Source organism: Engraulis encrasicolus, chromosome 14, assembly GCF_034702125.1.
Source record: "Engraulis encrasicolus isolate BLACKSEA-1 chromosome 14, IST_EnEncr_1.0, whole genome shotgun sequence".
In the NCBI taxonomy this organism is placed as follows: domain Eukaryota; kingdom Metazoa; phylum Chordata; class Actinopteri; order Clupeiformes; family Engraulidae; genus Engraulis; species Engraulis encrasicolus.
The window spans coordinates 10,232,210-10,241,199 of record NC_085870.1 but is presented as its reverse complement, the minus strand read 5'-3'; positions in this window follow the sequence as shown (position 1 = coordinate 10,241,199).

The following is an 8,990-nucleotide window of genomic DNA, read 5'->3' as shown; positions in this document are numbered from 1 at the left end:
CATAGGTGTCAGAAGGGGTGGAGTCTTCCTATCTTGTCACAACATGTGACCAGTAAGCATGTTCAATAATTGGCTGACAAGAATGACTAAAAGCCATTACTAATAAGAAAGAGAAGACATACATTTCAAAATGGGGGAGAGGGAGAAAAAAAGAAAAAAAATTGACAACAGATAATTAAACAAAAAACAATCATCACACTTCTTTCAAACATATGTCACAGAAAGGGAGAAAAGTCACATTCCTCATTCAAGCCTGGGAGGGAGGTAGCCTTCAGCTTATTAATCCAGAATGTTTCTCTCTGGAGGAGGATTCTCAGGTGGTCCCCACCTCTGAGAGGTTTGGGCACCACTTCTATGACCATCACCTTTAGGGAGGAGACAGAAGGATGTGCGGCCTGTTGATAATGGACTGCCATAGGATAGGCAGGATTTTTTGTCCTGATGGCATTCTTGTGTTCCGCCACCCTGTCCTTCAGTCTTCTTTTTGTTCTGCCGATGTAAAAGCATCCACACTCACACTCCAGCCTGTAGACTACAAAAGTGGTGTTACAGTTGGCAAAGGCATTAACCGTGAAACGCTGTCCAGTAAACACATCCACAAAAGTACATGATTTAGCTACATTTTCACAGTGGTTACAATTTCCACATCTGTGATTCCCTTTCAGTTTCTGTAGCCAATGTGTTTTTCTTTTCACTGGGAGGTGACTATGTACCAATTTATCCCTTAATGTAGGTGCACGTCTAAAACAGAATGAGGGGGGGTTTGGGAACACTTCTTTGATGGAGGGGTCACTTTGAAGTATGGCCCAGTTGTTCTTTATTATTTTCTTTATCTTCATTGCTGTTTTACTGTATCTGGTGGAAAAAAAGACTTGATGGTTGCTTTTTGGTTTGTGTCTCTTCACCAGTAGGTCATTTCTGTTGCATTGATTGGCCCTCCTTTGGGCCTGTCGAACCACCTCTGTCTTGTAACCCCTTTCCTCAAATCGTTTTGCCATATCCACAGATTTAGTTTGATAGTCCTCTTGTGTGTCACATATTCTTTTTAGGCGAAGAAACTGTCCATATGGAATGTTTTTGATTAAATGCTGTGAATGAAAACTGTCAGCTCTGAGGATCGTATTGCGATCAGTGCTTTTTCGAAAAATTGATGTATGCAAATCCCCATTTTCCTCTTTACTGATCAAAAGGTCCAGGAATGCAATTTCAGTTTGACTGTATTCAAGGGTCAGTTTTATGTTGGGATTGATGGAGTTTACATATTTATGAAATTCCAGCAGGTTAGTTTCTGTGCCTTTGAAACAACAGAGCAAATCATCAATGTAACGACAGTAAAAGATCAGGTTTTCCCGAAAGGGGTTACATGCACTGTGAATGTGTTCTTTCTCCCACAGACCCAAGAAAAGGCAGGCATAACTAGGTGCAAAGCAGGCCCCCATAGCAGTTCCTTTAATTTGTCTGTATATGTCATCTTCAAAGCAAAAAACATTGTTTGTGAGTGTCCATTCTGTGAGTTGTAAAATAAAGTCATTGGGTGGCATACTTTCACTCTCTCTCGATGTCAAAAAGTGTTTAATGGCATGGAGACCTTCATTATGGTCAATATTGGTGTATAAACTCTCCACATCCATAGTTACGAGAAAAGCATTTTTAATGTTCTTCAAAGTGCCTAATTTCACAAGGACATCAGTAGTATCCTGCACGAATGATGGGAGGGTGGACACATAAGGTTTAATAAAAAAATCAATAAACTTTGAAAGGGGCTCAGAGATGGTGCCAATCCCACTAATGATAGGGCGGCCAGGAGGGTTCTCAAGATCTTTATGCACCTTAGGTAGCATGTAAAAAGTTGCAAGACATGGTTCAGAGGCATACAGATACTCATATTCCTTCTTAGTGATCCAGTTGTTTAACATGGCTCTTGAGAGCAGGCCATTTAGCTCTTGCTTCAGTTTGTCCAGAGGGTTAGACATCACCCGGACATAGAAGTTTGTATTGTCTAATTGCCTGTGTGCCTCTGTAGTGTATTTCTGTCTGGACCAAATAACCGTCGCTCCACCCTTGTCGGCAGGTTTAATAACCAGTTCATCATTGTCCTGCAACATCTGTAGTGCCTCACGTTCATTTTTAGTCAAATTGGCATGTGTGTGGTTATTTTGTTGAAAAAGAGAATCCACCTCACTGGAGACCTTTTTTGTAAAGGCTATAAGGCAGGGATTGTTGCTCACTGGGTAAAAAGTAGATTTTGGTCTGAATTGGGAATATGAGTTCTCTTCAGTTGTGCTTGATGATGGCTCTGCAGTCCTGGTAATATTACGGTTGTTGTACCATGCTTTTAAGTGTAGATTCCGATAGAATTTAAATAGATCAACTTGTGTATGGAAGTGATTGGCACTATAGGTGGGAGCAAATGAAAGTCCTTTAGAGAGGAGAGATGTGCACGATTCAGAGAGGGGAGTACCTGATATGTTGATTACAGTGTTGTTCAATACTGCTTCCTGGTTTTGCTCCTCGTGTCGGGTGGGAATCCATGGTATGTCCCCCTGGATGCTCCTCTTCCTCTTCCTCTTCCTCTTCCTCCCCCTCCTCGTTGGCCGCCTCTTGGTCTTCCTCTCTGAAAGGGAGCATCTAAAAAAGACTGTTCAGTGCCAGAAGTGACTGAGCTATCATCACCATCATCAGAGCTAGGAAGATTGAATGAAACCGATCTTTTCCTTCTGGGTCCATCATTGAAATGTTGCTTGAACTCTGGCCAGTGATACACCCTCTTTTCCTTATAGTCTGTTTGGTCTCTTCTCCATTTGGAAATTTTGGTTTGGCGAACATTTTCAGTGAATTGAGCCATATCCTCTTCTAACTTCTTTATTTGAGTCTTTATTTGGTCTTGGTTACGCAATTGGCTGATCTTTTGTTCCAGATCTTTTATTTCCTCCTGTAGGCCAGTTTTGTGTACTTTTGCCTCTTCTATCAGGAGAAGAATTAAGTCAAAGGAACATTTGTTTAAAATTTGCTCCCATTTGAGTTTGAATGCATCATCCATGTGAGCAATTGAGGGAAACTTTTTAATTCTTAAACCTCTGGGTATCATCTCTCCTCTCCAATAATCTGATAATGTAACTGCATGTAGGTCCAATTTGCATTCTCTTTCTTTCAGCTTCTTTAAATCCGTGAGAAGTTTAGCCATATCATCATGTGTGTGTCCTAGGTCTTCAGTCAGAAAAGAGTCTTTCAAGATAATATCCAAAGTACACAAAACTGGCCTACAGGAGGAAATAAAAGATCTGGAACAAAAGATCAGCCAATTGCGTAACCAAGACCAAATAAAGACTCAAATAAAGAAGTTAGAAGAGGATATGGCTCAATTCACTGAAAATGTTCGCCAAACCAAAATTTCCAAATGGAGAAGAGACCAAACAGACTATAAGGAAAAGAGGGTGTATCACTGGCCAGAGTTCAAGCAACATTTCAATGATGGACCCAGAAGGAAAAGATCGGTTTCATTCAATCTTCCTAGCTCTGATGATGGTGATGATAGCTCAGTCACTTCTGGCACTGAACAGTCTTTTTTAGATGCTCCCTTTCAGAGAGGAAGACCAAGAGGCGGCCAACGAGGAGGGGGAGGAAGAGGAAGAGGAAGAGGAGCATCCAGGGGGACATACCATGGATTCCCACCCGACACGAGGAGCAAAACCAGGAAGCAGTATTGAACAACACTGTAATCAACATATCAGGTACTCCCCTCTCTGAATCGTGCACATCTCTCCTCTCTAAAGGACTTTCATTTGCTCCCACCTATAGTGCCAATCACTTCCATACACAAGTTGATCTATTTAAATTCTATCGGAATCTACACTTAAAAGCATGGTACAACAACCGTAATATTACCAGGACTGCAGAGCCATCATCAAGCACAACTGAAGAGAACTCATATTCCCAATTCAGACCAAAATCTACTTTTTACCCAGTGTAGTGGCAACTCCTTCTGATAATGTATGCCACCTGAGGAGCGGGTGAATAAGCAACGAGTCTGACGCGACAAATCTTCCGACACAGGATCCTTAAGTTTAAAAAGTTTACTTACAAATAAAACATACAAAAAACAAAGGAATTCGCTGTCTGTTTCTTAAGTGGTGAAGCTTAACTGGTCGGTGGTTCTTTCTTATTCTAAATGTCCATGTGCCGTGCGCTGACGTGCGCTGACGGTCAGAAAACTGTATCACCACCACCCGACCTTCTGAATGACAAATGACGCATGTCACGCTTTATATACTGCTGCGTCTCGCGCACATTACACATTAGTGACGAAACATTCTCTTATCCAAAAATGAATTAAATAACATTTCTTTCTTCATGAATTTACACATGGTGTATCAAAATAATATTCTTAGAAAATAACAATACTGTATATATGTAAATAATAATTCTTAATTCCAAAATGAAATGCATTTCTCAATATGGCTCTTACATTTCCAGCCCCTAATTGTTAACGCTATGGGCGGAACAATTACCAAACTTTAAATTACAAAAGAGCCATCAAATATGAAATATGAGCTTAATCTTAAGTGCGATTTCTTAATCATGAACTTAGACATGAAACTCAAAGAATCAACTCAGTCCAGTATAAGAGTCCTTGAAGTCTTCAGGTCGCCTCTAGTAATAAACAAAGCTTACTCACTGGTCTGTCGAGCTGACTAGTCTTCGTCTGCACAACAGCTCGCCTTACCACACCTTTCGCATCAGGCAAGGTCTTGATGACCCGGCCCATTAGCCAGGAGTTGCGCGGCGCAGTGTCGTCCACTATCAAGACGACATCTCCCTCTTGGAAGTTCCTCTTGGGTCTTGACCACCGTTGCCGATTCTGGAGGGTTGGTAGGTACTCTTTGACCCACCTGGTCCAAAACAGGTCTGCAATATATTGCACCTGTCGCCACCGCCGTCGAGCATACTGGTCATCCCGGGAGAAGATTCCAGGTGGAATGCTGGGTTGCGCTCTCAGAAGAAGTAAGTGGTTCGGTGTTAAGACGTCGAGATCACTGGGGTCGTCTGATGCCAGGGTGAGAGGCCTGTTGTTCATGATAGACTCCACCTCACACATGACGGTAAGTAGACTCTCATCGTCCAGTGACTGTTGTCTGACAATGGAGTTCAGGATCTTGCGTACTGTGCGTATCTGTCTTTCCCACACACCTCCGTGATGGGAGGCTGCAGGGGCGTTGAAGATCCAATTGACTCCTTTCTCCATCATTGCATCAGCAATTCGACTTTGGTTCAAGTCTTGTAGAGCTTCACGTAGCTCTCTCTCAGCAGCTACGAGATTGGTCCCATTGTCTGACCGCATGATCTTGGCTTGACCTCTTCTGCACGTAAAGCGGCGGAGCGCATTAACGCAAGAGTCTGTGTCCAGACTATGGGCAATCTCGATGTGGACAGCCCTTGTGGTGAGGCAGGTAAAGAGTACGCCGTACCTCTTCACATGGCTTCGTCCCCTCTTGACCTCAAAAGGCCCGAAAAAATCCACTCCTACGTTCGTAAACGGAGGCTGATCTGGTGTGATTCGATCCAATGGCAGATCTGCCATTTTCTGCTCTCCTGGTCTACTTTTGCGCCTTCTGCAGACAGTGCATTTGTAGATTATGCGCCTGATTGCTGAACTCACTTGAGGTATCCAATACCTGGTGCGCAGCTTGACCAGCATGTAGTTACGTCCGCAATGTCCAATTTCCTCATGGACGTTCCGCAGGATGAGAGTAGCGATCGTGGATTTCTTGTTGAGAATTGCGGGATGCTTTGTCTCTTCTGGCATCGACAGCTTGGAGAGACGCCCACCAACTCGCACGATGCCATCTTTCAGGAAGGGATCCAATTGGTATATTGGACTATTCTTTCTCACATGTCCACTTGTTCGTAGAGCTAAAATTTCCTTTGGGTAAGTTAGTTGCTGACTAACCCTTATCAGCTCGTCCTCAGCCGCTTCCAGATCTTCTATGGTGAGCGACGCAGGCTGAAGTGTCAGCTTAAACTTTCTCATGTGCTCCGTTGCCAGCTGCTCTTGCTGGTTTGGCTGGCTCTCTGACTGCTTGATTTTGTCCATGAAAATCTTTCTCTCTGTTCGTAGGTGCAGCAGCAATTGCTTCAGCTTGGAAAGCCACGCCACTGCCCTTCTCAGCCTTGTCCAATCAGAGTAGTACTCAATGAGCTTACTGAGAGCCATCACCTTCTCCTGTCCCTCGTCTTCAACCTTCACAGCACAGGACTTGACCTCAGGGTCATCTTGGGGTTGGTCTTTCACGAAAGGCAAGTCAGGCCACTCTTCCTGAGGCCTCAGGAGGAAACTTGGGCCTTGCAACCAAGTCTTGCTTTCAATGAAATTCTTCACTTTCATTCCCCTTGACACCTGGTCTGCAGGGTTGTCTTCGGACTTTACATAATGCCACTGGGATGGAAGGCTGTGCTCTCTGATCACTGTGACCCTGTTTGCGACAAACGTCTTGAAGCGACTGTGGTCATTCGCAATGTATCTCAAAACTGTGGTGCTGTCGGTCCAAAAGATGGAATCTTGGAGTGGCACCTGCAGTTCGTGTCGCAACATCTGGTCCATCTTCACAGCTACTACTGCGGCCGTCAGTTCCAGCCGTGGGATTGTGACACGTTTCAAAGGGGCTACCCTTGCTTTTCCCATCAAAAGAGTGCAACACCTCTCCCCAGCTTGGTTTGACATGAGCAGGTAGGTAGCGGTGCCGTAGCCAGTCTCTGATGCGTCAGCAAAATGGTGTAATTGTGCTGACTGCACAGGTCCAAAGGCTGCTGGCTTCACACATCTTCTCACTGTGAATCCTTCCAACAGATTCATCTCTGTCAGCCATTCTTGCCATCTGCGTACATGACAGTCCTTGATTTCTTGATCCCAGCCACACTTTTCTTCACACAGGGACCTTAGGATTTGCTTCGCGGGCAGGATAACTGGCGCCAAGAATCCTAGGGGGTCGTACAATGCGCTGACTACAGACAGAATCCCACGCCTTGTCATAGGCCGGTCGGGAACGTTCAGTTCGAACTTGAAACTGTCTGAGATGGTGCACCATTGGATGCCCAAGGCGCGCTCCATGGGAGGAATGTTGTGGCTTAAGTCCAAGTCTTTCGTACCAGTTGCACGATCTTCTTCGGGGATGGTCGACAGAACAGCCTGACTGGAACTGACCCACTTCGTCAACTGAAAGCCACCCAAGGCGCACAGTGCTCTCAGGTCCTTCACGAGCTGAATGGCTTGAGCATCCGTGGGGACTGACTTCAAGCAGTCATCTACGTAAAAGTTGCAGAGAACTGTGTCAGCTGCTTCTGGGCTTGTTGTTCCTCGGTTGTCCTCGGCCGTTTTCCTCAAGGCGTAAGATGAGCAACTGGGTGAAGACGTAGCACCGAAAAGGTGAACGGTCATTCTGTATTCTTCCAAGTCTTCACTCAGGTTGCCCTCCGGCCACCACAGGAAACGTAGAAGATCTGCATCCTCTTCAGGCACTTTAACCTGATAGAACATGGCTTTGACATCTGCCATCAATGCCACGGGTTCTTGACGGAATCTGACTAGAACGCCAATCAGTGTATTGGTAAGGTTCGGGCCTTGCAGCAACTGCTCGTTAAGAGACACTCCTCTATACGTTGCTGTACAATCAAACACTACACGGATCTTGTTCTTCTTGGGGTGGTACACCCCGTGGTGGGGAATGTACCACACCCTGCCATCATCACGTTGCAGCTGCTCCTTGGGGACCTTGACAGCATATCCACAGTCAATGACATCCTTCATGAACGTCTTGTAGTCCTCATGGAAGCTTGCGTGTCTTTTCAACTTCTTTTTCAGGCTGTTGGCGCGCTGTTCTGCAATACAGCGATTGTTTGGCATTTTGATCGCCTCATCTTTCAATGGCAGGCTCACACAGTAATGCCCATCCACCAGTCTAGCAGAGCTGCTCACCAGAGACATGAACTTGTGGTCTTCTTGTGACATTTCTTCTTTCTCTTCACAGTCACGCTCTGGGAAGTCTGCGTCATACTGCTGTCTCAGCAACTGTTCTATTTCCACTACTGACAGACGATTGACTGTGTGGCTCTCATCAGTCTCACTCTCCATCTTCAGACTTCGTAGTGATCCATATAACGTCCATCCTAAGGCACTTTGCACCGCGTACGGACCGTCTCCTTCACTATGAATCACCTGCCGTGGCTCCATGGCCTTCGGGACGTTGGTGCCTATGAGCAGGCCGACCTCAGCGTTGATCTGAGGCAAAGACACATCTTTCAGGTAAGGCCAACACGCAATGTCTTCCTGCTTAGGTATGTTCTCTTCATGCACTGGAATGAAGTCGTGGGTGAATACCCTGGGCAGGTCTATGTAAACATCTTCCTCCACACCACACACTTCCAAGTCTGACAGGGCAACCGTGTTCAGGACTTTGCTGTCATCTGCCCTGCTACAGCCCATGGTGTTGAGACGGATTTGCGTTCGTCTGCCCTTGAGCTTCAGCTTTCGTTGCAGGTCCTCAGTGCAAAAGCATGCGGTGCTGCCAGGGTCCATAAATGCATACGTTGTCACATATCTATCACTCTTCTTCGATTTGACCTTGACAGGCAGAACAGCTAATGCACATTTCCTTCCGGCCCCAATATAGGCACAAGCTTCATCAGACATGCATGCACTAGAGATTTCCTCACTCTCAGAGCTGTCTTCTTTCTTTCTTTCAGTAGGCGTGCTGTCTCTCTTTTTCTGGTCAGCAGGCGCACTGTCCTCTCTCTTTTCCATGTGCAACAGATCTGGATGTCTTAGTGAGCAGATTTGACACTTTGCTTTCTTTTTGCACTCTTTGCTGAGGTGTCCTGGGAACAGACATCCGAAGCACAGACCTTTGGACTTGAGAAAGTCCAATCTTTTCTGGAGTGGTTGCTCTCTAATTTTTCTGCACTCGGCTAGTGTGTGATTGTTTTGGCAGTAGACACAA